Source organism: Aotus nancymaae, unplaced genomic scaffold (assembly GCF_030222135.1).
Source record: "Aotus nancymaae isolate 86718 unplaced genomic scaffold, 86718_ANA_hifiasm-v0.15.2.pri h1tg000020l, whole genome shotgun sequence".
Lineage (NCBI taxonomy): Eukaryota > Metazoa > Chordata > Mammalia > Primates > Aotidae > Aotus > Aotus nancymaae.
The window spans coordinates 62,776,939-62,804,398 of record NW_026988432.1 but is presented as its reverse complement, the minus strand read 5'-3'; positions in this window follow the sequence as shown (position 1 = coordinate 62,804,398).

Here is a 27,460-nt window from a genome sequence, read left to right as displayed (position 1 = left end):
ATTCAGCTGCTTGGTATAAGAGAGAAAAGTACGGCTCGAAGTTCAATTATCTCTTTTTCCTCCCCTCAGTTATATGATGTTTTGATTTTTTAAGTCAATGAAGTTTTTAGGTCAAGAAGGTGGTAGCATAGAATATTTGAAGAATAGGAAGATATTTGTGATTCTAAGTTACCTATTGAGAGAAGATAAAATTTTAAAAGTTTAATATTAAATTTAATATATATATGTATGTATTATATCTAGACAATGCCTGGCATATAGTAGGTACTCAATAAAAATGGTAGCAATTCCTAAATTGGTCTCTGGGTGTTGTACTGTGTACCACCCATTTGTTTGATTAATTGTGTGGCTGCTTAGGCTTCATTCCTCCTTCTTCTGAAAATGTCACCAAACCAAGCATGGGTCCACCCAGCCCATGCAGCAAAGCCAAACAGTGATATCAAGACTACAGTGAGATAAAGCAAGGCATTTATTGCAGGACACCACACAAGGAGAATCAGGTGGTAAATGCTTAAGATCTGAACTCTCTGATGGCTTTCATGTGTTTTCAAGGCAAGGAGGCAGAGATAATGGGCGAAGTTATAAATCAATGCATGGAGGTTATATATTGGTTTGACCTAAAAAGGTGGGACATCTTGAACTGCAGGCCCACATGTCCTAGGTGTATTCAAAGATTTTCTGACTTGTGATTGGTTCAGGCAATGAAGCTTTGTCTAAAAACTGGGGATCAGCATAAAAGAATTTTTGCTCCAGCTAATGGGCGAGACCTCCTCCAGGCCCCTTAGGAAGAAACTTAGGACAAAGAAAGGTGCTCAGTTCAATCCTCAGCTTCCCTTCATCTGAGGTCTCTGTGCCAATGGAGATCATTTTTCAGTTGGTACAAGTCTGGGTTTCTGAAAAACAACTCAGGAACATATGTTAAAATGTTATATTTAGTTTGTATAGGGAGCCAAACATTTCGTGACTCTCATTTCCTTGGCTATTTTTTGCAACTATTATTACCTTTGGCTTATTAGGTTGTTCATTTACTTCTCAGGGTTAGCTGGATACCTGGACTTTCCCGTGAAGGAACTCAGAATTTTTCTTTATTTCCATGGTTGTAATTGGGGGTGCAGAAGAGGTCCCAGGGGTTCCTGCTCTGTGTCAGTAATAGCAGCTCAATTTTCTCTTGAAATCCATTCCTCCTCTGAGTGCATGTGATTCTTCTTCTAGAATTGAACAGAGAGGACTTTTTCAGAGATGAGTATAGGACCCACAGTTAGTCAACAAGAACTGCAATGAGTGGTTGAAGGATAGGCAATTAGACCACAAAAATTTAGGCCTTTGTAAACACACAGTAACAGAAGCAACAAGTGATTCGGATGATGGAACTCATTCTCTTCATAAAAGCAAAGTGAGGGTATTTCAGTGGGACTAAACATCCCACAGAAATAATGCTGCCATTAAACATTTGACTTCTAGCATTGTATTGGGCTCCCAGTCATTTAAGATTTTCTATAACACGAGTTGTCATGAAGTTCACACATATGATGGACTCATTTTTCCCTTATTTACATTGGTAAAGATCTTTCTCACTGGAGGGAAAAGAAACTTTCTCATATGTCAACAAAAAGAGTCAAACTCTGTAAAATATTTGAGAAGATTTATTCTGAGCCAAAAGTAAGAGACCAATGGCCTGTGGCACAGCCTCAGGAGATCCTGAGAACATGTGCTCAAGGTGGCTAGGCTGCAACGTGCTTTTACATATTTTAGGCAGGCATAAGACATCAACCAATACATGGAAGAAGTGAAATGTGGGACAACTTGAAGCGGGGGCTTCCAGGTCATAGATAGATTCAAAGGTTTTCTGATTAGCAGTTGGTTGAAAGAGTAAAGTTATTGTCTAAAGACCTAGCATCAATAGAAGGGAATGTCTGAGTTAAGATAAGGGGTTGTGGAGACCAAGGTTCTCATTATGCAGAGGAAGCCTCCAGATAGCAGACTTCAGAGAGAATAGATCGTAAATGTATCTTATCAGAGATGATTCTCTCCTGGACCAGAAAAAAGACCTGGAAAGGAACTGAGATTCTCTATAGAAAGCAGATTTTCCCCACAAGAGACTGCTTTGCAGAGCCATTTCAAAATACGTCAAAGAAATACACTTAGATTTTTTTCAGGGCCTGTTATCTGTTATGTGATGCCACACTAGAGTTCAGGCTGGAATTTGGTGTCCTATTGCTGCAAGTAGTCTTCTTTGCCAGTATTAAGACCTATTTTTTGTTAATGCTGATCAGCTGGGCCTAAATTCCAAAATGGAGGAGGAGGGCATAACGAGGGATATCTAACAACCCCTCCCCATCATGGCCTGAACTAGTTTTTCAGATTAACTTTGGAATGCCCTTGACCAAGAGGATGGGTTCATTCACATAGTTGGGGTCTTAGAATTTTATTTTTGGTTTAAACATATTGTCTCTAGAATACTATCCAGGAAAGAAGCCTACACTGACGATGTTGTCATCCTGTGTTGGCTATGGGCTTCAGGCTTATTTTCTACAATCAGCTAAAATCGATCACCAGCAGGACTGAATCCTAATTCTGTTACGAGAATGACATAAACCTAAATCTACATTCAGAGAGCCTTGCTAAAAAGGTTGTTTGCTTGCTTTCATAGGAAGAAATCCAGGCCTCTCAGAAAACTCTTTGGGGGAATTTTATGCCAGGACTGTCTGAAAATTTGCAATTTCAGCAGACATTGTAATGATTACCACTCTAACAACCAGACCCCAACCTGGCATGAGGCATGGTGTAGCTGTTGAACAAATGTGGGTGAGGGAAGCAGGAAGAAAGAGAACAAGCAAATACCCAACCTGGTTGACATGTGGAAAAAAGACCTAGCATCAGTAGAAGGGAATGTCTGGATTAATATAAGAGGTTGTGAAGACTAAGGTTCTCATTATGCAGAGGAAGTCTCCAGGTAGCAGGCTTCAGAGAGAATAGATTGTAAATGTGTCTTATCAGAGATGATTCTCTCCTGGACCAGGAAAAAGACCTGGAAAGGAACTGAGATGCTCTACAGAAAGTAGATTTCCCCACAAGAGACTGCTTTGCAGGGCCATTTCAAAATATGTCAAAGAAATACACTTAGATGTTTTTTCAGGGCCTGCTATCTGCTATGTGATGCCACACTAGAGTTCAGGCTGGAATTTGTATAGATACATACATAATCATGGTCAAATTGTAGAGAGATTCAGGTGAGGGGAAAATGTTGAGAACCACTGCCTTAAACTTCATTGTTGCAAACTCATTCTATGCACCCTACTGAAATACAATGATTTGTGTGCTAAGTTTCTCTGCTTTAGTACAATGTTTCCTTGGTTATAGGGTAGCATTGGTTACAAGGTGAACTGCAGCTGTTGCAAAGGAGATGTTCAGGAGTCCTCAAGGTCCAGGCTTCAACAGATGATAGCAAGCGGGTTCTCCTGAAAGCTGAGGGCTAAAGCAAGGTAGGAATGCAAATTCTCCTTGGGGAAAGAGCGGGGGGTGGGACTATGTTTAGCATAGACTGCCTAATGGTTGTGACCAACTTCACCTGGGAGAGTGGGAGTCTAGAGAGAGCAGAGTGCTAAGAAAGCAGCAATGCCTATTAAAGCTGGGCTTTTTGATTAGCTCAGAGGTAAAAAAGAAAAGGAGAGAGAGAGAGGCACTGACCATTTAATAAAGAAAGCAACCTCCCTCCCCAAGGAGCAGATAGACAAGGAAGGTTCCAAGCGTTTGCATACAGTGTGAAATCACAGAGCCTAGAGCCATACATAAGTCTAGGGGTTGTTGCTAAGGCCTGAGAGATGTTGCTAAGGATTTCTCTTTTTGAAGCTGCAAAGGAGGAAAAGGAGGAATCATCATCCTGAAGGATTAGTGAAATGGGTACCAGATTCTGACTTAGACCAGAGATTCTTAAGTGGAAATGTATGCGTCCCCAGGAGGGAGAATCAAAAAGTTTCGGATCCTGTAGCTCAAGGAGTGACTTAAAAATCCTTCGATTATTTCCTATTGCTTTAAAAATAAAATCCAAACGACCTCCAGGGCTGAGCATGAGCTGGCTCTAAACCTTTTCGCAGCCTCATCTCTCACCTACAGCCTGAATGAAACGAGGCTCACTATCCATCTTCCACCTGACAATCCTGATGAAACCCCACCCCTCCTTCCTTCAAAACTCCTGACTCTTCCTGTGCCATTTTACTTTCATCTATGGGTCTGGGCTTGTCACTTCTCCCAGGGGATTTCTCTAACCCCTCCCCAAAGTGGTCTCCCTAATTACCTTCTTATAACCCAGCATTTGTTACAACTTGTAATTATTTGGTTTATTCATTGGTCTATCTTTCCACATTAGAATATTTATTCACTCCAATAGTTATTCATTCAAGCTATTAGTATTGAGCCTATTATGTGCCTAGAACAGTGCTCACTTAGGATTTATCAGTGAACAAAACAGACAAAGTGTCTCATACTCAGGAACCTTACCTGAGAGACAGGAGAAATGTATAATAAATAAGTAAAGCACCTAATATGTCCAATGGTGACATTTACTACGGAAAATGTGAAGGGGGGAAGGTCAGTACAGAGGGCTGGGGAGGAGTTGCAATTTGATCAGTTTTGTAATATTCACCACTCTAACAACCATAGCACAGCCTGGTGTGAGGCATAGTGTAGCTGTTGCACAAATACGGGGAATGGAAGGAGGAAAGAAGAGCAAACTCCCAACCTGGGGACATTTCCACTGCATACATGATCATAGTCACATCCTAGAGGGAGGTGGGAGAGACAAAAAAGTTGAGAGCCACTGCCTTAAACTTCGTTATTTGTAGGCCAGGCACAGTGGCTCACGCCTGCAATCCCAAAACTTTGGGAGGCCAAGGGGGCAGATCACTGGAGGTCAGGAGTTCGACACCAGCCTGGCCAACATGGTGAAAGCCCATCTCTACTAAAAGTACAAAAATTAGCCAAGTATAGTGGCGGGCACCTGTAATCCCAGCTGCTTGGGAGGCTAAGGCAGGAGAATCATTTGAACTGGGAGGCAGAGGTTGCAGTGAGCTGAGATTGCACCATTGCACTCCAGCCTGGGCGACAAGAGCAAAACTCCATCTCAAAATAAATAAATAAATAATAAATAAATAAACAAACTTCATTGTTTGTAAACTTACTCTATGCACCCCACTGAAATACAATGACTTGTGTGCTAAAGTTTCTCTGTTTTAGTACAAGGTTTCCTTGGTTATATGCTAGAATTGCTTGCAAGACTCACCAGGCAATGTGATAGTAAATATTCACATCAAATCTAGGCCGCATTTTGATCTAAGGCATATTAAAATGGAAGAAAATGTTGATCATCTAATCAAGAAAATTTTAATTATATCTTTACAGGTAATCAATGGAGAAGCCATGATTTTCATTTGGATTTCAGCCAAAGCACTTGCCTTGTAATTCATCCCCTCAGAAATCCTTGCTGTCTGCAGGCAGTAAAACGGTCCTCAGAGGAAAAAGTGCTCATGGAGGGAGAGGCAGGCTTGGATGCTCACTGTGGAAACTCCAGAGTGCTAACAGCAGAGGCTGAAGAGTTACAAGGCACAGCTAAGACCACATAAGATGCTACCTAGGAGCCCCACTACCGCAACAAATTTTTGTTGTCGTGGGGAGTTTTAGATGCTAATCTCTGAAGAGGAACTTGTACAGGGAGAAATGTCCATTATAGAGAAATTCCAGTGTATTTTGCATTTCAAATGTCCTGTTTCTATTTAAAAAGTGGGTAATCTCCGGAAATGTGTGTGATAAATAACCCAACAATGACGACTCTCCCTCCCTGCCAAATGCCACACTAACAATGAAGCCATTGATTTGCTCCTGGAAAAAATATGCTTTGTTCACCTGGACAAGAAACAAACTGACTACAAAATGTATTTTTACATGACAGTGTTGAAAAATCCAGTGATTATTGCTCAAGGTCAAAACTTGTTATAACAAGCTCTAAGAGAATGCTGTCAGGGTTTGTGTGTCCTACAATTTGGTTGTATTGAACATTGCTTTTAATATGCCATTGCTATTGGCCTGGGAATCTTTCGCTGTAATGGAATTCAGCTTGTACTTCCTTTAGACTTCTTAATTATTCATGCTAAATAAAGAAGGCTATTAATTATTCAATTAATCCCCCTCTGTGGGAAAATGCTATTTGAATTCTTATTATGCATTTTAGCCACCTAGTTAGACATAATTAGCCAAATAAATGATAACTGTCTCTTCCCAGGAAACTTTTATGCATAGTCTTAGTCTCAAGAATAGATTTCTAAATATACTATTATTTACAACAAAACTGCAAAAGTCAGAGTCTAGCAGGGCACTGATCATAAAAAGTGAGTGTGAGTGCAGACACTCTTTTATAGACTATAAAGGCTGAAAAGTCACCCACCTTTATTTATTCCCAGCCTTGGCCAAACTTCCATGTTTTTCCACCTACCCAGTCAACCAATAATGCTACAATAATTTAGGAGGTGGTTATAAATCATCTGTAACATGTCCAAACTTTTGATTCCTGGGTAAATACTTGAACTGGGTGTCTGTTGCTCACCATTTCACAATGCTCAGGTTCTGCCTCTCTAGGGGCTCTGACAGTTTATCCCAGGTGCAATCTCACCCCTGCACACACCTCTTCTTTCTTGCCTTTGGGTGTGATGGAGGCTGCCATGCAGGATGCATGGAGCACGTTCTGGTATTTGTATCTGCATGATCATAACATAGGGGCCCAGCCACCAATTCCCTGGAGAAGACAGTTCTGAGGCATATTTCAAATGGCTCTTCGGAAGATCTGGGCTGGACAGAGCATCATCTGCCTGCCATGGTGCCCCAGTGGACACCTTCTTAATGCAACCTTCTTTCCTTCCCTCTTCTATGCCTTTGTCCCACAATGCTGTTCCTTCAAATAAGCAGCGCACATGCAAGCCTTCATCTCAGGCTCTGCTTTGTGGAAGAACCCAAACTACACACCACTATTTGGTTTGATAAATATATCATTTTCCCTTCAAAGTCAAAACAGATTCAATCGGAACAAAAAACCACTAAGCTAACAAACCGCCTTGGCAAAGTGCTAAGAGGGACTTTAAGAATTAGAAAAGATGGACCACAGAGGAAGTCTTGGTCCCTTCTTCATCTGATGAATACGATTGTGTGTCTGTCAATCCCAGGCTGTCTGCCAGGGCAGGTACATGGGGAATGTGAGCTGGTGCAGCCCTTCCATCCCCTCCCAGGCATCTCCACACAGCCAATAAGTATAGGACCAGTTGGAGTCTCACCCATAGGGCATGTGATTCTGTTACTGTTATCTTTATTGGATCATACACTCACAACAAAATAATAATTCTCTTCTTATAGTACTTAGAGCAATCATAGTGTTTCTTCTGTGTGAGGTCCTGCCTGGCTGAGTTGCTTACACCAGATGGTGTCGAGTAACCCTTCAGGCCTCATGTTCTTCCCAGCTTTCTTCACCAGCAAGAGCTACTTCCGCCCAACCTCTCATCATTGGTCCCTGCCAGGTGGTCTGTAAGATGGCCCTTGGGTGGGGCTGAGCAGACCCGACCCTTCCCTCGGGAGCCAGCGGATGGTGCTGAGGCAGCACAGGACCCAGGGCTGAGGAGGCCACGCACTTCCCAAGGAGCGAGGGTGAAATGCGATTTCTCCTTAGATGCTAAGCAAGAAGTGAACTGTGTAATCCTGAGTATTTCACACTTAAAAACTCCAGGGAATTTGTCTTGAACTCATTTCCAGCATTATTCATCCCAAAAGTTCAAAATCGTTTCAAGGTTCTTGGATAACCTATTAAGCCAGAGGCCTTGTTTACCTTGGTATGTCTGAGATATAGCATGAGGCCGGCACTTAGTAGGAGCTCTAGAAATGCTTCTGAAATGAACAAAGCATCTGAATAGATGAATTATTCGTACACTGGTAGCCAAGATTCAGAAGGGCAAAAGTGGCCTGTTCAAAGCTACAGCCACAGCCTTTAACCTGCCCTGGACTTAAACCCAGTACTTCCAAAGTCCTGTCTGCTACTGCACCCTATCTGCCTACAGTTTCAGAAGAGCTGAATTAGTCTTTTTATTATTGTTTATGAACATTTTAAAAGTTTTTCCAACATATAAATTTAACATATAAACCAGTGAGAAATTTGGATTCCATATACAGAGAAATTCACTTTACAGGAATATCTGTGTATTAATACATATGTGCCATATTTAATTGAAAGGGACATCTTCACATTAAGATTAAAAAACTTCAATGTCTTTCTATTTAAATCTTCAGCATGGTATCATTATACACAAGAGGAGAATTGCATGATGGTAAAACTTCACTTCTCCAACATCAGTGAGGATAAAATAAGCCAATTCAATTTTCGTAGATCTCAATGTATATTTAGAAAATGTTAACCACTTTGAATAGGTAGTTTTCTTAAATGTAGCACGTATTTCTCATCAAGAAAAACATGAAATAGAATCTAACTGATTCTTTATGATTGAGTATCCCCTCTGTGCAGTGATATCTTTGGGGCTACAGAGGTCATGTTTGACAATCCTGTTTGCTCCACCCTATTTTCTCAATCCTGTTTTGATAAAAACAACTCTGGGCTGCCTTATTGTTTCTGTTTCTGCTTATGTAGATTTCTTTCTCTTCTCTTCAGCATCATGCTGTCTGCTCTTCTCCACACTGTCTCTCTTTTTCATGTCCCTATCTCCAATGCTCTTCACTGACAGCCGACCAAAGCCACACACAGCAAACCACTCCTAATTCATTGTGGTTTATAAGGTGTAAAGGTTGGTAAAACTAAAAGAGAAAAACCTAAAACTGAATGTCTTGCATTAGAACAATGCTAGAAATGTTAATAGGATTGTTAGCATGCTGTATTTGGTCTTTGAGACTTGGACTCTGATTACCTATTTTAGGAGCTCACAGGCTATTTTTTTTTTTTTTTGGCAGGAGGGAAGGGTGGCGGTCGGGGGAGGGTTAGGAGTCAAGACGGGAGAAGGAAGCTAACTATGTTCTATGTAGTGAGATTGCTTGATGAACGACTTCCAGCTCTGTGAGGTTTTCATTTTTCTTACTTATTATGATTAATGTGTGTTAATTGTCCATTTGGCTGATTTTTAAAGTTCCATGTAAATATTTTTATTTTCATCTTACTAATTTTAAAAGTAAATTTTATTGTGTATATTTGAGGTGTACAATTGTATATAGGATACATATAAATAATAAATTGGTTACTATAAAGAAAAAATTGACATAACCATCATCTCACATAGTTACAATTTTTGTGTGACAAGAGCACCTAAAATCTACTTATTTAACAAAACTCTCTAATACAAGGAAATTTTATTACCTACAGCCCTCATGTAGCACATTAGATCTCTACACTTGTCTACCCACATTTTTATTTTGCATCCTTTGACCTACATCTTCCCATTTCCTCCCACTGGTTACCACTGTTTGGTTCTCTATCTCTGCGTATTTGACCTTTTTGTTTTCTTAGATTGCACATATAAGTGAGATCATGCAATATTTTTCTTTCTCTGTCTGGCTTATTTCACTTAGCATAATGTCCTCCACGTTCAACCATCTTGTTGCAAATGGCAAGATCCCCTTTTTTGAAAGGCTGAATGATATTCTGTTGTGTGTGTGTTGGAACATCTATTTCTTTATTCATCTGTTGACAAACATTTAAGTTGTTTTCATATCTTGATTATTGTAAATTATGCTGCAGTGAATGTGAGAGTGTAGATATCTCTACTAGTGGGTGATTTCATCTCCTTTTAGTATAGGATTACTAGGTCACATGGTAATTCTATTTTTAATTTCTTTAGAAACCTCCATACTGTTTTCCATAGTGGCTGCAGCAATCTACATTCCCACTAACAATGTATAAGTGTTTCCTTTTCTCCAACACGCTCACCATTTGTTACTTCTTGCCTTTTTGATAATAGCTGTCATAAAGGGTGTGGGGGGGTATCTCTTAGTGGTTTTAATTTGTGTTGTTATTATTTGTTTATTTTTTTCTGAGACAGGGTCTACTCTGTCACCCAGGGTGGAGTGCAGTGGCGTGATCACAGCTCACTGCAAACTCCTAGGCTCAAGCAATCCTGTCTTACCCTGCTATGTTGCCCAGGCTGGTCTCGAACTTCTGGGCTCAAGTGATCCTCCTCCTGTCTCAGCCTCCTCAGTGACAGGCACCACTGGCTTGGCCCCATTTCGGAATCAAGTTTTGTTTTCTACTATTGCATTGTTTGATTTCTGATTGATTTTGGATATGAACCCCTTATCAGATGCATGGTGTCCAAATGTATTCCATATTCCATAGATTGTCTTGACTCTGTTGATTGTTTCTTTTGCTGTACAGAGTATTTTATTTTAATGACATCCCATTTATTCATTTTTGCTTCTGTAGCCTGAGCTTTTTGTGTGATGCCCCAAAAAACCATTGCCCACGCCAGTGTCAAGGAGCTTTCCTCCTGTGTTCTTTTCTAGAAAATGTGTGGTCTCTGGTCCTATATTTAGGATTTTTTTTTTAACTTTGAGTTAATTTTTATATGTGGCATAAGTGTCCAATTTCATTTTTTTTGCATGTGAACATCCAGTTTTCCCAGTACCACTCATTAATTTTTTAATTTTTAATTTTTCAACTTTTATTTTAGGTTCAGGGGTACGTGTGCATGTTTGTTACATAGGTAAATTGCATGTCACTTGAATTTGGTGTATAGATGATTTTGCTACACAGGTAATAAGCATAGGTACTTTTTTGATCCTCACCGTCCTGCCTCTTCCCACCCTAAAATAGCCCTTGGTGTCTGTTGTTCATTCTTCGTGTCCATGTGTACTCAGTGTTTAGCTCCCACTTATAAGTGAGAACATGCAGTATTCACTTTTCTGTTCCTGTGTTAGTTCACTAAGGATAATGGCCTCCAGCTCAATTCGTGTTGCTACAAAAACATAATTTCATTATTTTTATGGCTGTGCAGTATTCCACGGTGTATATGTACCACATTTTCTTTATCCAGTCTACTGTTGATGGGCATTTAGCCTGATTCTATGTCTTTGCTATTGTGAGTAGCTCTGTATCTTCATTTATTGACGAGACTATACTTTTCCCATTGTGTCCTCCTTTAGCTGATTTTTAACTTTTGTAAGCTCTTGCCTAAATATTCTTGAAGTTCAACACACCAGTGGTAAAGACAGTCTAAACAACAGTAATGACAGTGTGTTTTAAGGACTTAAGAAAAATAAAATCTCACAATTTTTAAATAAAAGAAGCCAAGCCATAAATACTTGCCATAGTCCTGGAGAAAAGCCAGTATTTCAGGGGCAGCTATCACTGGAAACTGTAATTTTAGAAAAGGAGCTGAGAATCAAGGGAGCTGCTAGAGGACAGGATGTTCTAAACGTGCCCATACTTTCAGGAATGATGAGCAAATGTATGGCCAGACTCCAGACACTTTCTTTCTGAGCAGGACTTCTATTTGTCTCAAGACCTATATGGCTGTTCTGTAATTACTAGCCTTTTTATCTTAATTTTGGAACCACACTAATCTTTCTTATTATGGGACATGTCACATCCCTGGCTTAATTGCAAAAATTTCCATTTTAAAAAGCCCTATTTTTAACGATATTATTCAGCCAAATGTGCTAAACTGGATATTGTCTATACTGCTCTCAATTTTAAATACTCCAGGGTATATAAAAATCTTTGAGAAAACACAATTTCAATGTGATGCACTTAGCTTCTCTGGCTTTAAATTCTCTGGTCCTCCTCCAGCATCTTCTTTGGCTCTTTGTGGGTTTGGCATCTTAGAGCTTCTTCCTCCCCTAGCCCCAAAAGCAGAGGCTCACTAAGGCCCGGCCTCTGGCTGTCTGCCCTTTCCACCCACAGGCTCTTTGGAAGCACCCTTTCATGTTCTTGACTCCACCAATGGCGCATGCACAAAACTCCCAAGTGGACGTTGTGTGCCAGCCATGGTCTCTCAACATCCCTTCAAGGTCAGTTCTCCCAGCCTCCCAGCCAGCCAGCCTCAACATCTGGAATAATTGTTGACTCTGTTAACTATCTCCACAACCTTGGCATGTCAGTTTAAAAACTCACATCAATTTCCTGTTCAAAATGTCTCTAAATCTCATCTCTTTTTCTCCTTCTCTGCTACACCCACCACCATCTTCGCCCAACCCTGTACATTTATGGATAATTGTGCTTGACTTTTAAGTAATTTCTCTGAATTTAGTTTTCTCCTCCTCTAATCCCACCTGCATGTGACCACCAGGCTTATTTTAAAAATATACTACCTTAATTATATCACTTCCCTACTTAAAAATCCCCATTGGTTCCTTTTTTTTTACTTCCAGCCATGAATATACATTCCTCAGCCTGCCCTGCCAGGCTGTCATTATTAGCCAGGTATAGGCTCCAGGGTCAGCAGACACAGTTTCATATCCAGCTCTTGCACTTGCTATCTGTAAAATAGGGGTAATTGTACTTGCCTCAGAGGAGTTTGTGAAAATTAAATACCATTTGCAATGTCAAGAACAGAACCTGGAAGGTGATAAATGCGAAGGAAACATGAGCTATTTCCCACTCAACTTATTTCTTGATGAGATTGAAAACAGTTGCGTTACTGACACTGGAGCAAACTAGGCACTTGTGCCATGTTCTTGATGAGTGGAGATATGACCTCGGAATATTGCTCTGAGGGAGTGTTGAGATGGCACAGTTTCAGAGATGATGAGTTCTCCATTAAGACGGTGGCTATGGCTAACAGAGATGGTGGGGAATGGGGAGGGTTTTGATTTGATATTTCCAATGTCTCAGCAGAATCACTGTGGTCTGTTTTCTTGGACAGCTCCTGGTACCATTTGTGTTAGTTCTAGTCCTTCAAGAAGTAAGCACCAAGATGGGATTAGAAGCACAAAATATTTATGGAGGGAAATGCCTTTGACTCATAAATGAGAGAGAGCTGGGAAAGTGGTAAGCTGGTCCGACCATGATGCAGGTCTGAGTTCCATAAGAGCTGAGGAGGAGAAGAAAGGCATTGGGAAGTGAGGATGAGGATGAATGTGATCTAGGATGACAAGTCTGCTATCCCCCAACCCAGGGCTCAGATGCACATCACTAATGACCGATAGACCAGATGTCATGAGCCTTTTGAAATAATGCAATGTGAGTTCTTCACCGTTGCTATTCAACCATTTCAGCCCCAGATTCATAAACTGGATCTGTTAAAACTTTAGATAAAATGTCCAGTTTACAGGAAACACAGATGTGGCAACCAGGCAATGCACAACTCAAATGTGCTGGCTGCGGAATGAGGTTCACCAAGGCCTCTGGATCCACACCTGCATGGCTGACTACTCCTGAGTCAATAACTGGTTATCCCGGGCATCTGGTGCAGGCCCATTCCTGTCAACTGTGCAGTTCCTCTGGGTGGAAATTTGACTTTTTTTTTTTTTTGAGACAGAGTCTTGCATTGTCACCCAGGCTAGAGTACAGTGGCATGATCTCAGCTCACTGCAACCTCTGCCTCCTAGATTTAAGCGATTCTTCTGCTTCAGCCTCTCAAGCAGCTGGGACTACAGGTGCCCGCCACCAAGCCCAGCTAATTTTTGTATTTTTAGTAGAGACAGGGTTTCACTGTGTTAACCAGGATGGTCTCAGTCTCCTGACCTTGTGATTGGCCCACCTTGGCCTCCCAAAGTGCTGGGATTACAGGCATGAACCACTGAGACTGGTCGGAACTTTCTTAGAAATGCACTGCAGTCTGTGATTGCACTTCCCAATGCCTTCCTCCTCCTCTGCTCTTATGGAACTCAGACCTGCATCATGGTCAGACAGCTCACCACCTTTCCCAGCTCTCTCTCATTTTATGAGTCAAAGGCATTTCCCTCCATAAATATTTTGTGCATCTAATCCATCTTGGTGCCTACTTCTAGGAGGACTAGAACTAACACAAATGGTACCAGGAGCTGTCCAAGAAAACAGACCACAGTGATTCTGCTGAGACATTGGAAATATCAAATCAAAAAATTTTTTGTTTAAAAGAAAATAGACCACAAGATGAGATTTGAGAACTGGCTCATTTACCTCTCTGCAAGCAAAGAATGCCATTCTGAGTTTTATGTGAGACAGAGGTTGTCTCTAACCCAAAGAGGGGCCCAATTGCTAAGGATTTTACTGGTAATACCTGGGGAAAGTTCCAGAAAGGAGACACTTTTGCAGGTGAAATTCTTTGGGCATTTGAAAGAACATGGGGGCCTATGAAGATGGCAGAGTTGGCTGGCTACTGCTGGGTTGTATTGGTGCTCTGTGGAGGGACAGTGAGAGACCGAGAGCAAGTTAAGTGTGAAAGACAGAGCTTTCCTTTGTAGCTTACAAAGATGCCCTTATCTCCTGCAGCACAAGAGTGGACACAGCTGTGCAACAGATGCAGGCCCTGATTTAGAGCCATGGAGCTCCAGAGATGCTTATATGCTCAGCCAGTCTGTTCTTCTGAGGGCAGAGCCAATCATACACTGGACCTAGCTCTTTTTTAGCTCACAAGAGCCAATTAATCATTAGTGTCTCTTCAGAGCTCCTCATTCAATGACATTATAATTGATAGCTTGAAGTCAGCTGTGGTGTGATATTTGCACCATGGAAATCAGCAAATACTGTATGATTCAGAGGTTTTCTTCATCCCTCTTTTTGAAGAGCTACTTGTTAAATACTTAGAATCATGCCACTGGCCAGGGCCTTGGCTGGGAAAGCCTGGGATCCTGCAACATGGGATGGGAATGTGTAGACATTAAGTCCAAAAAATATGAGCTCTGTCTACCTGCCTGCACCATCAGAACCTGCTAAGGTCGCCCACCCTCCCTAGGAAGAGGGTGGGAAGAGCTGGGGCTTCCTCACACTTAAATGTGCTGCAGAGGCTTCTCTGCAAAGCCACGGAGGCTGCTTCCACCTCCTCTCTTGGCTGCCAAGCCAATAATAAGGATAGGGGTTAAATCTCAGCATAACCTAGCTGGGGATGCAACTGGATCTAATAAGGCAAGAAAGCCAATGTACATGGGAGAAGCAGCAAGTATCACCTACATGCCCTGACAGGGGCAAGAGGGCACTCCTGGAAGTGGATTTTGAGAGTGCTTGATCAAAGGACATGGAACATAAAACTGGATAAGCAAAAATACATTGGTGTGGGGGACACTTTCTTGGAATACAGGATTTAACACCCCAGGGAGGGTTGCCAGATAAAATTAAAATGTTTCATGTAATATTGGGGGACACATTTATGCTAAAAAGTATCTGTTGCTTATTTGAAATTTTAATTGAACTGGACATCCTGTACTTTTATTTGCTAGACTTGGCAACCCTAATCTTAAGAGATGGGCAAACTTGCCTCTAAGGGGGTTCTTTGAAGCCAAGAGAAAGTGATAACCAACACTAAGTGAAGTGGAAATGCCTGGGGTGTCCTACCAGAGGCATAAGAAAACATAAGAGGCGAGGCAAGTGGGGACGCTGGAACGCATCATGTAAAGCCAAAAGACCCCCCAGAAGGTGATGTTCCATAGGAGGGCCTCGAGGACACCCCATCCATTAAGATCATGAGCCCTGGTGAGAGGGGCAGCAGCATTACTGGGAAGTTCAGTGGCAGCTCCTCTACAGGCTAGGATGGTGGTGGGAGAGGCGAGCAGAGAGCTGAGCTCATTAACATCCATGTGTGTGATGGAGCTCTAAGGCAGCAAAGGCTGAGTGGTGGCCTTATAGCCATAGACTTTAAGTCCCCTAATAACCAGTGAGAGACTGGCAAGGGAAATTGTGGCGGTGTTCCCATAAGACAACAAAGAGTCCAGGCACAGTGGCTCATACCTGCAATCCTAGCAATTTGGGAGGCTGAGGCAGAAGGATTTCTTGAGCCCAGAAGTTCAAGACCAGCTTGGGTGACATACTGAGACCTCATCTCTACAAAATATCAAAAAATTAACTACCACCTGTAGTCTTGGCTACTTGGGAGGCTGAGGCAGGAGGACCACTTGAGCCCAGCAGACTGAGGCTGAGGTGACAGAGGGAGATCCTGTCTCAAAAAGATAAAAGACAGCTAGGAAACCCAGAATTTCCACTTTCAGTTATTCTCGTAAATGTGGTCACAGAGACTTGAACAAGGGTAATAATTGCAGCATTTTTCTAATAGTAGAACAATGGAAAAGGCCTAACAATCTTGGACCAGTGAAGTAAATTGTGCATTCAATCCTAGAATGGACCCATTAAATAGAGTGAGTTTAAAATTTGTTTTGGTAGCTGAGAAGATATTCACAATGGAATGTTAAGTGAAAATCATAGGTAGTGAGACAGTGTTGAGTGTGTGTATTCACTTTGAGATAATTTATCAGCTGATTTGCACACTTTTCTTATATGTATATTACACTTTTAAGAAAGTTTATTGATAAACTGAAAATGTGAATGACATGCTCTCATTGCAAGCTTGCATATGAGCATGCACTGGTGTGTGTATCATTACATAGTCACAGGTGTGTTTTTATTTGTCCTCATGTGTATGTATTTGTGTAAAGATGCAAATATGAGCCTGTGTATACGTATGTACACGTGTGCCCAGATGTTCATGTGCCTCTGCAGTGTACGTGCATATATACGTGTAGGTGGTTGAGCGAACACTCCGCTCCATCCCTCTCTTCCCCCATGACTTTCCTGTGCTTTCTGGAACTCCACTCAGGAATTAGCATATGAAAGCGAGAAGGGTGGTTGGGGGCTGAATTGTGGGGTGGAAAAGATATTTACTTCCAAATGTATTCTCGATTTGAGTTTTTGGCCACTTTTTTTCCCTTTTCCATTTACAAATTAAATTTTATAAACCTAAAAAAATAGAACAGAGAGCTGTGGTCAGGAAGTGGCATTGGAGAAAATAAAGAGAAGCACAAATTCTCCCTCCCAACCTTGATAAATAGAGTTTGAGAGTAGAAACGACTACTGCTTGAGAGGAATTGAAGGGGGTTACTGCCTCCAGGGGATAGACAGGTTTCAATTCAGGCAAAGTGGGAGAGGGAATATTCAGAAACAGGCCGAGGAATTTGCTGATCCCTGAGTGGGAGTTCCAGAAAGCACAGGAAAGTCATGGCGGGGAGAGGAGGTTGGAGTGGAGTGTTCACTCAGCAGGAAGGATATGCAGAGTAGCAGCGTAGGGATGAGAATGCTGAGAAAGGAGTAAAGTTGGAGTAAGCTTGCGGATTGAAAGAATCTGAATGGGGGTGCTTAACTGTGATAGCTATTTAAAGGAGGGTTTAGAAGCGAGACCCAATTAGGAAGAATCCCTGTGTACGCTGCTGTCACCTAGGGCAAGCATGTGGCTGCCTTTGATAGCAGTGAGCAAACAACCGTGACGTCAAGTCTTTCTCTGGGGTGTGTGTGGCAGATGTGTTGGGGCTGGCCGTGGAGTGGCAGTGACCTATGCAAGTCCATTCAGTCTCTTTGTTGGATCAACATGTCACCTAATCATGGGGTCAGATTTTTTCATGATCTCATGCTTGCTTTGCTCAGGGATGGGGTGAAGGGTGGGGTAGGATGTGATCTCCATGTTCTAGCAGGCATAGAATGGTACATGAGAACATAGAAGTCGGGCAATAATACCAAGGCTACCACTAAGAACATAAATCTTTAAATAAGGGAATCAAAATGATATACTACAAATGTTAAACTAAATGTTAAAAAGGCAATAATGCAGGAATTGAGAGACAAAAACATACACAGACATACAGAAAGGATGAAGCTAAATGGAAGCAGTAAATTCTTTCTTATCAATAATTACTTGTGTAAATAAATTAAATTGTTTAATCAAATGGCAGAAATTGGAAGATGGATAAATAACACATGATCAATTTATGAGACTCACTTAAGATACAAAATACAAAGGGATTAAAAGTAAAAAGATGGAAAAAGATAGATAATCTCTACAAATTGTAAACAAAAGACAGGTGAGTCAGCCAAAATAAACTTAAAGTTAAAAAAGTTTACAAGAGATGGCTCACGCCTGTAATCCCAACACTTTGGGAGGCCGAGGTGGGTGGATCACGAGGTCAAGAGATCAAGACCATCCTGGTCAACATGGTGAAACTCCGTCTCTAAAAATACAAAAAATTAGCTGGGCATGGTGGCGCATGCCTGTAATCCCAGCTACTCAGGAGGCTGAGGCAGGAGAATTGCCTGAACCCAGGAGGCGGAGGTTGCGGTGAGCCAAGATCGCGCCATTGCACTCCAGCCTGGGTAACAAGAGCGAAACTCCATCTCAAAAAAAAGTTTACAAGAGAAAAGAGGCACCGCTGTGGCCGGGCGCGAAACCCCGGGGTGAAACCCCAGTCTCTACTAAAAATACAAAAAATAGCCGGGCATGGTGGCACGTGCCTGTGGTCCCAGCTACTCGGGAGGCTGAGGCGGAAGAATCGCTTGAATCCAGGAGGCAGAGGTTGCAGTGAGCCGAGATTGCGCCATTGCACTCCAGCCTGGAGACAGAGCAAGGCTCTGTCTCAAAAAAAAAAAAAAAAAAAAAGAAGGACATTACATTTTGATAAAAGTCTCAAGCCAGCAAGAAAATACAATTATAAACATCTATACATTTAACAATAGAGCCCCAAAATATAGCAAGCTACAATTGAAGTGTTAAAAGAAAGAAAGACAGTTCTACAATAAGTGTTGGAGGCTTAATAGTTGGAGGTTAATAATCAGAACTAGACAGGAGATTTATAAAGAATTAGAGAACTTGAACAACACTGTAAAACAATTAGAGCTAACAAACATACCGAACACTCCACCAAAACCAGTAGAGTACACATTCTTCTCTAACGTACATGGAACGTTTTCTAGGATGGACCATAGGGTAGCCCACATAATAAGTCTCAAGACATACTAAAAGATATTTGAGGCCAGGTGCTGTGGCTCATGCCTATAATCCCAGCCCTTTGGGAGGCCAAGGCGAGCGGATCACCAGGGCAGGAGTTTGAGACCATCCTGGCTAACACAGTGAAACCCCGTCTCTACTAAAAATACAAAAAAAAAAAAAAAAAAAAAAAAAAAAAATTGCCAGGTATGGTGGCATGTAGTCCCACTACTCTGGAAGCTGAGGCAGGAGAATTACTTGAATCCGGGAGGCGGAGGTTGCAGTGAGCCGAGATCACCCATTGCTTTTCAGCCTGGGTGACACAGTGAGATTTCATCTCAAAAAAAAAAAAAAAAGATTTTTCGTGCCCTTTGTAGGGACATGAATGAACCTGGAAACCATCATTCTCAGCAAACTGATACAAGAACAGAAAATCAAACACCGCATGTTCTCACTCATAGGTGGGTGTTGAACAATGAGAACACAAGGACACAGGGAGGGGAGCATCACACACTGAGGTCTGTGAGGGAACTAGGGGAGGACCAGCGGGGGGTGGGGAGTTGGGGAGGGATAACATGGGGAGAAATGCCAGATATAGGTGATGGGGAGGAAGGCAGCAAACTACATTGGCATGTATGTACCTATGCAACAATCCTGCATGTTCTTCACATGTACCCCAAAACCTAAAATGCAATAAAATATATATATATGTAAAAAGGAAAAAAAAAGATTTTTGAAATAGTACTAAATATCTTCTCTGAACACAATGCAATTAGCTAAAAATCAATAACAGAAGGAAGACTAGAAGACTTACAAATATGTGGAAATCAAATAACACACTTTTAAACAACCAGTAGGTTAGAGAAAAAGTCAAAATACCTTGAGAAACATGAAAGCAAAAACACCACATGCCATTATTTATGGGATGCATTGAAAGCAGTGCCCAGAGAAAAATTCACAGCTGTAAATGTCTACATTAAAATATAAGAAAAATATCAAACAAATAACCTAATGATTTCAAAAGGAAATAGAAAAAGAAGAGCAAACTAAACTCATTGCTAGCAGAAGGAAAGAAATAAAAAATTAGTGTGTAGATAAATCAAATATAGAATATAAAAACAATAGAGAAAATTAATAAAACTTAAAGCTTTTCTTTGAAGATCAAAATAAACAAGCCGTCTGGGGGACTGAATAAGAAAACAGAGAGTTGTCTGTTACTCAAATTAGACGTAAACATGGGGACATTGCTACCAATTTCATAGAAACAAATTGCTTAAAGGAAAATACTGTGAACAATTGCGTGATAATAAGTTGGATAGCCTAGATAAAATGGATAAACTCCTATAAACATACAAACTAGCAAATTAACTTAAGAAGAAATAGAAAATCTGAACAGACCTATAACTATTAAGGAAATTAAATCAGTAGTCAAAAACCTCCAAACAAAGAAATGGCCGCAACAAGATAGTTTCATCAGGCAATTCTTCCATTTAAAGAAGAGATGGCCGGGGGTGGTGGCTCATGCCTGTAATCGCAACACTTTGGAAAGCCAAGGCAAGTGGATTATCTGAGATCAGGAGTTCAAGACCAGACTGGCCAACATGGTGAAATCCCTTCTCTAATAAAAATACAATGCCTGTAATCCCAGCTACTTGGGAGGCTGAGATGGGAGAATCACCTGAACCTGGGAGGCAGAGGCTCCAGTAAGCTGAGATCATGTCACTGCACTCCAGCCTGGGCAACAGATCAAGGCTCCCTCTGAGAAAAAAAAAAAAAAAAAGAAGATGACGAGAGAAATGTTCCTCTCAAACATTTCCAAAAAATGGAAAAGAACACTTCTGAACTCATTCTATGAGGCAGGCATTACCTTCACATCAAGGCCAAAGATACCACCAAAAACCAAAAAATGGCTAGGCATGGTAACTCATGCCTGTAATCCCAGCACTTTGCAAGGCCAAAATAGAAGGATTGCTTGAGCCCAAGGAGTTCAAGACCAGCCTGGGCAACACAGCAAGACTCTCCCTCTACAAAAAATTTAAAAACCTAGCTGGGAATGGTGGCACACACCTATAGTTCTAGCTACTTGGGAGGCTGAGGTGGAATGGTCACTTGAGCCCAGGAGTTTGAGGCATCGGTGAACTATAATCACACCAATGCCCTCCAGCATGGGTAAAAGAGTGAGAACTAGTTTCTAAAAAACTACGGGTCAGTATTTCTTATGAATATAAAGACATTATCAATAAAATACTAGCAAACTGAATTCAGCAGCATATTAAAAGGATTATACATCATGGCCAAGGAGTATTCTCAGAATGCAAGAATTGTTCAACATAAAATCAATCAATGCAACATAGCATGTTAAAGAAAAAATAATAATAATCTTACTAGGTGCAAAAAATTGGACAAAATGTAACACCCTCTCATGACAAAAACAGTAAACTAGGGAATGAAAGGAATTTCGTCAACATCGTGTAAATCTAACAGTTAATGCAGTTAATGGTGAGCAAATTCAATGATGAGTAAATGAAAATGGGCTTGGGGCATCCATGTCAGAATGAAAGACGTGAAAAAGTTTCTCTTAACTGATGATATGATCTTCTATATAAAAACCAGATGAAATAAAATAAAAAACTCAGCAAAGTTACAGGGTACAAAATCAATACTCAAAAATCTGTTGCATTTCTATACTCTAGCAATTAATTATTTTAAAAGGAAATTAAGAAAACCATTTCACTTATAATAAACATCAAGGAGAATAAAATACCAAGGCTAAATTTAACCAAGGAGGCAGTTGAAAACATTAAAAACACTTGTGCGTTAAAAAAACTGCTGATTGGCCAGGCATGGTGGCTCATACCTATAATTCTCGCACTTTAGAAAGTCAAGGTCAGGAGTTTAAGACCAGCTTGGCCAACATGGTGAAATCCCTCCTACTAAAAATAAAAATATTAGCCAGGCATAGTGGTGTGTGCCTGTAGTCCCAGCTAGTTGGAGACTGAGGCAGGAGAATCAGTTGAACCTGGGAGGCAGAGGTTGCGGCAAGCCAAGATTGCACCACAGCACTCCAGCCTGGCCAACAGAGCAAGACTGTCTCAAAAACCAAAATGAAACAAAACTATTGCTGACAGAAATTAAAGAAGAGCTAAATGAATCCTGTATTCATGGGTTAGAAGACCAATCTATGAACAATAAGAGATCCTTGATAAGATACATCACAATCAAATTACCAAAAGGCCAAAACAAAGAGACAATCTTGAAAGCAGCAACAGAAGTTACTCTTCATGTACAAGGGATCCTTAAGAAGGAAAACAGTCAATTTCTCATCAGAAACCATGGAGGCCAGACACAAATGGGGTGATAATTTTGAAGTCAAAGAAAACAAAATATCATCTAAGAATTCCATATCCAGCAAACCTTTGCTTCAAATATGGAAAAATTCAGACTTTTCCAGGTAAACAAAATCTGAGGGAATTAATTAATTAATTAATTCTTATACCTTTGCTACAAGAAATTCTGCAGGAAACCCTTTAGGCTGAAAGGAAAGGACACTAGACAGTAACCCAAAGGCATCTGAGAAAATGAAAAACTTTCATGAAGGAACTACATAGGCAAATGTAAAAATCAGTATTACTGTATTTTTGATTTGTGACTGTATTTTAAAACTTCCTCTGTGATTTAAAAATAGTGAATGAAATAATAATTACAAATCTGTGTTTATGGGCACACAATATATAAGGATGCAGTTTGTGACAATAACAACATAAATGGCAATGGAACTTTATAGGAGTAAACTTTTTATATGCTATTTAAGCTAAGTTGGTATAAATTCAAATCATATTGTTATAATTTAGTAACATAAATTAAAATATTAGAGAAACCACTAAGAAAATATCTAAAAATTATATGCAAAATGAAATAAGAATGGTATACTACAAAAAAGAAATTAAACACAGAAAAAGCAATAATGGAGGAAATTACTAATAAAAAGTTATAAGCCTTTTTTCATATGTTTGTTGGCCTCATGTATGTCTTCTTTTGTAAAGTGTCTGTTCATATCCTTCGCCCACTTTTGAATGGGCTTGTTTGCTTTTTTCTTGTAAATCTGTTTTAGTTCTTCGTAAATTCTGGATATCAGCCCTTTGTCAGATGGGTAAACTGCAAAAATTTTTTCCCATTCTGTTGGTTACCGAATCACTCTAATGACTGTTTCTTTTGCCGTGCAGAAGCTGTGGAGTTTGATTAGGTCCCCTTTGTCTATTTTGGCTTTTTTTGCCAATGCTTTTGGTATTTTGGTCATGAAGTCCTTGCCTACGCCTATGTCCTGAATGGTTTTGCCTAGATTTTCTTCTAGGGTTTTTATGCTGTTAGGTCTCATGTTTAAGTCTTTAATCCATCTGGAGTTAATTTTAGTGTAAGACGTCAGGAAGGGGTCCAGTTTCTGCTTTCTGTACATGGCTAGCCAGTTTTCTCAACACCATTTATTAAACAGCGAATCCTTTCCCGATTGCTTGTTTTTGTCAGGTTTGTCAAAGATCGGATGGTTGTAGACATGTTGTGTTGCCTCTGAGGCCTCTGTTCTGTTCCATTGGTCTATATTTCTGTTTTGGTACCAGTATCATGCTGTTTTGATTACTGTAGCCTTGTAGTATAGTTTGATGTCTGGTAGTGTGATGTTTCCCACTTTGTTCTTTTTGCTTAGAATTGACTTGGCTATGCGGGCTCTCTTTTGGTTCCATATGAAGTTTAAGGTGTTTTTTTCCAGTTCTGTGAAGAAGGTCACTGGTAGCTTGATGGGGATAGTGTTGAATCTGTAAATTACTTTGGACGGTATGGCCATTTCCACAATATTGATTCTTCCTAACCATGAACATGGAATGTTTCTCCATTTGTTTGTGTCCTCTCTTATTTCGTTGAGCAGTGGTTTGTAGTTCTCCTCGAAGAGGTCCTTTACATTCCTTGTTAGTTGTATTCCTAGGTATTTTATTCTCTTTGTAGCAATTGTGAATGGCAGTTTGTTCTTGATTTGGCTCTCTTTAAGTCTGTTATTGGTGTGTAGGAATGCTTGTAATTTTTGCACATTGATTCTGTATCCTGAGACCTTGCTGAAGTTGCTTATCAGTTTCAGGCGATTTTGGACTGAGACGATGGGGTCTTCTAGATATACAATCATGTCGTCTGCAAATAGAGAAAATTTGACTTCCTCCCTTCCTATTTGAATACCCTTTATTTCTTTTTCTTGCCTGATTGCTCTGGCTAGAACTTCCGGTACTATATTGAATAGGAGTGGTATGGAATATTATGCAGCCATCAAAAACGATGAGTTCGTGTCCTTTGTAGGGACATGGATGAACCTGGAAACCATCATTCTCAGCAAACTGACAGAAGAACACAAAATCAAACACCGCATGTTCTCACTCATAGGTGGGTGTTGAACAATGAGAACACATGGACACAGGGAGGGGAGCACTACACACTGGGATCTGTTGGGGGGAAATAGGGGAGGGACAGTGGGGGGTGGGGAGTTGGGGAGAGATAGCATGGGGAGAAATGCCAGATATAGGTGAAGGGGAGGAAGGCAGCAAATCACACTGCCACGTGTGTACCTATGCAAGAATCTTGCATGTTCTTCACATGTACCCCAAAACCTAAAATGCAATACAAAAAAAGTTATAAGTCATAGAAAACAAATCATAAAATGGCAGAAGTAAGCTCTTTCTTATCTGTATTTACTGTGAAAGTAAATAAATTAAGCATTACAATCAAAAGGCAAACATTAGTAGAATGGATTTTAAAACCTGTAGTTTAATTACATGCTATCTACAAGAAATTCATGCAAGATGCAAATAAACAAATATGTTGAAAGTGAAGGGGTAGAAAAAAGATATTTCATGCAAACAGTAACTAAAAGACAGCTGGTATGGTTATGCTTATATATAATATAGGGTTTAAGTAAAAAACTGTTAGACATAACAGAGCAGAACATTAATATTGGTAAAGGGTCCTTTCATCAAGAAGATATAGCAATTGTAAACATATATGTAACACAGAAAAGAGTCCAAAAATAAATAAAGCAATCACTGGCAGAATTGAGGGAGAAGTAGACAGTTCCATAGTAATAACTGGAGACTTTAATATCTCACTTTCATTAGTAAATAGAACATATAGACAGAAGATATGTAAGAAAATAGAGAACATGGAACAACACTGTAACTATCTTCAGCCTCATATATAGAACACTCCACCCAAATGCAAACTACACATTCCTCTCAAATACACAGGGAACATTCCTCAGGATAGACTACATATAAGGCCACACACTCAGTCACAATAAATTTTTTAAAATTGGAATTATACACAATTTATCTACCAAAACAATGGAATGAGCCAGATTACTGCTAGAAATAAAACTGGAAAATTCACAAGTACAGGCATACCTCAGAGGTACTGGGGACTCTGTTCCAGACTACCACAATAAAGTGAGTCACACAAGTTTTTTTTTGTCTCCCAGTGCATATAAAAGTCAGGTTTGTATTATACTGTAGACTATTATGTGTAGAGGAGCATTATGTCTTTAAAAAGTATGTATTTTAATTTAAAAGTACTTTATTGCTAAAAATGCTAATGATCATCTGAGACTTCAGCAAATCAAAATCTCCTTGCATGCGGAGGGTCTTGCCTTGATGTTGGGGGCTGCTGAGTGATTAAGTTGGTTGCTGAGGCTGGGGTGGCTGTGGCAATTTCTTAAAATAAAAAAGCAATGAAGTTTACTGCATCAATTGACTCTTCCCTTGGTGAAAGATTTCTCTGTACCATGTGATGCTGTTTAATAGCATTTTACCCACAGTAGGACTTCTTTCAAAATTGAAACCAATCCTCTCAAACCCTGCCAGTGCTTTATTAACTAAGTTTATGAAATGTTCTAAATCCTTTGTTGCTATTTCAATAATGTTCACAGAATCTTCACCAAAAGTAGATTCCATCTGAGGAAACCACTTCCTTTCCTCATCCCTGAGAAGCAGATTCTCACCCGTTCAAGTTTTCTCACAATATTTCAGCAATTCAGTGACATCTTCAGGCTCTACTTACAATTATAGTTACCTTGTTATTTACACCACATTGGCAATTACTTCTTCCACTGAAGACTTGAACCCCTCAAAGTCATTCATGAGAGTTGTAATAAACTTCTTTCAAACTCCTGTTACTGTTAATATTTTGACCTCTTTCCAGGAATGTTCTTAATGGTATCTAGAATGGTAAATCCTTCCAGAAAGTTTTCAATTTACTTTGCCCAGATCCATCAGAGGAATCACTATTCATGGCAGCTATTGCCTTACAAAACATACTTCTTAAATAATAAAACTTGAAAGTTGAAATTACTCCTTGATCCATGGACATGAGATTGGATGTATATTAGCAGGCACGAAAACAATGTTAACCTCCTTGTACATCTCATCAGACTTCTTGGGTGACCAGGTGTATTCTCAATGAGCAGTAATTTTTAAAAAATTTTTTATTTTTCTGAGAAGTAGGTCTCCACAGTGAGAGTAAAATATTCAGTAAACCATGCTGCAAACAGATGTGCTATCATTCATGCTTGCTGTTTCATTTATAGAACCCAAACAAAGTAGATTTGGCATAATTCTTAAGGGTCTCAGGATTTTGGAAATGGCAAATGAATGATGGCTTTGACTTAACGTCACCAGCTACCATTAGACCCTAATAAGATAGGCTGTCATTTGAAGCTTCGAAGCCAGGCATTGATTTCTCCTCTCTAGCTGTGGAAGTCCTAGTTGGAATCTTCTTTCAATAGGAGGCTATTTTGTTTACACAGAAAGCCTGTGATTTAGTGTAGCCACTCTCATCAATGATCTTAGCTAGATCTTCTGTATAACCTGCTGCTGCTTCTCCATTAGCACTTATTGCTTCACTTTGTACTTTTGGATTATGGAAATGGATTCTTCCCTTAACTCTCATGAATCAACCTCTGCCAGCTCTAAATTGTTCTTCTGCAGCATCCTTACCTCTCACAGCCTTCATATAATTGACACAACAGGGCCTTGTTCTGGATTAAGCTTTGGCTTAAGGGAATATTGTGGCTGATTTGATCTTCTTTCGGGATCACTAAAACTTTCTTCATATCAGCAGTAAGGCTGTTTTGCTTTCTAACCATTTGTGTGTTCACTGGAGTAGCACTTTTAATGTCCTTCAGTAACTTTTCCTTTATATTTACAACTCAGCTAACTGGCACAAGAGGCCTAGCTTTTGACCTGTTTCAGCTTTTGACATGTCTTCTTCTCTAAGCTTTATTATTTCTAGCTTTTGATTTAAACTGAGAAGCATATGACTCTTCCTTTCACTTGAATACATGGAGGTCATTGCAGTGGTATTAATTACAATATTATTATGTCTCAGGAAATAGAGTGGCCAAAGAGAGGAAGAGACATGGGGGAATTGCTGGCTGGTGGGGCAGTCGGAGTGCACACATTTATTAATCAGGTTGACCATTTTGTAAAGGCATGGTTTATGGCACCCCAAAACAATTACCATAG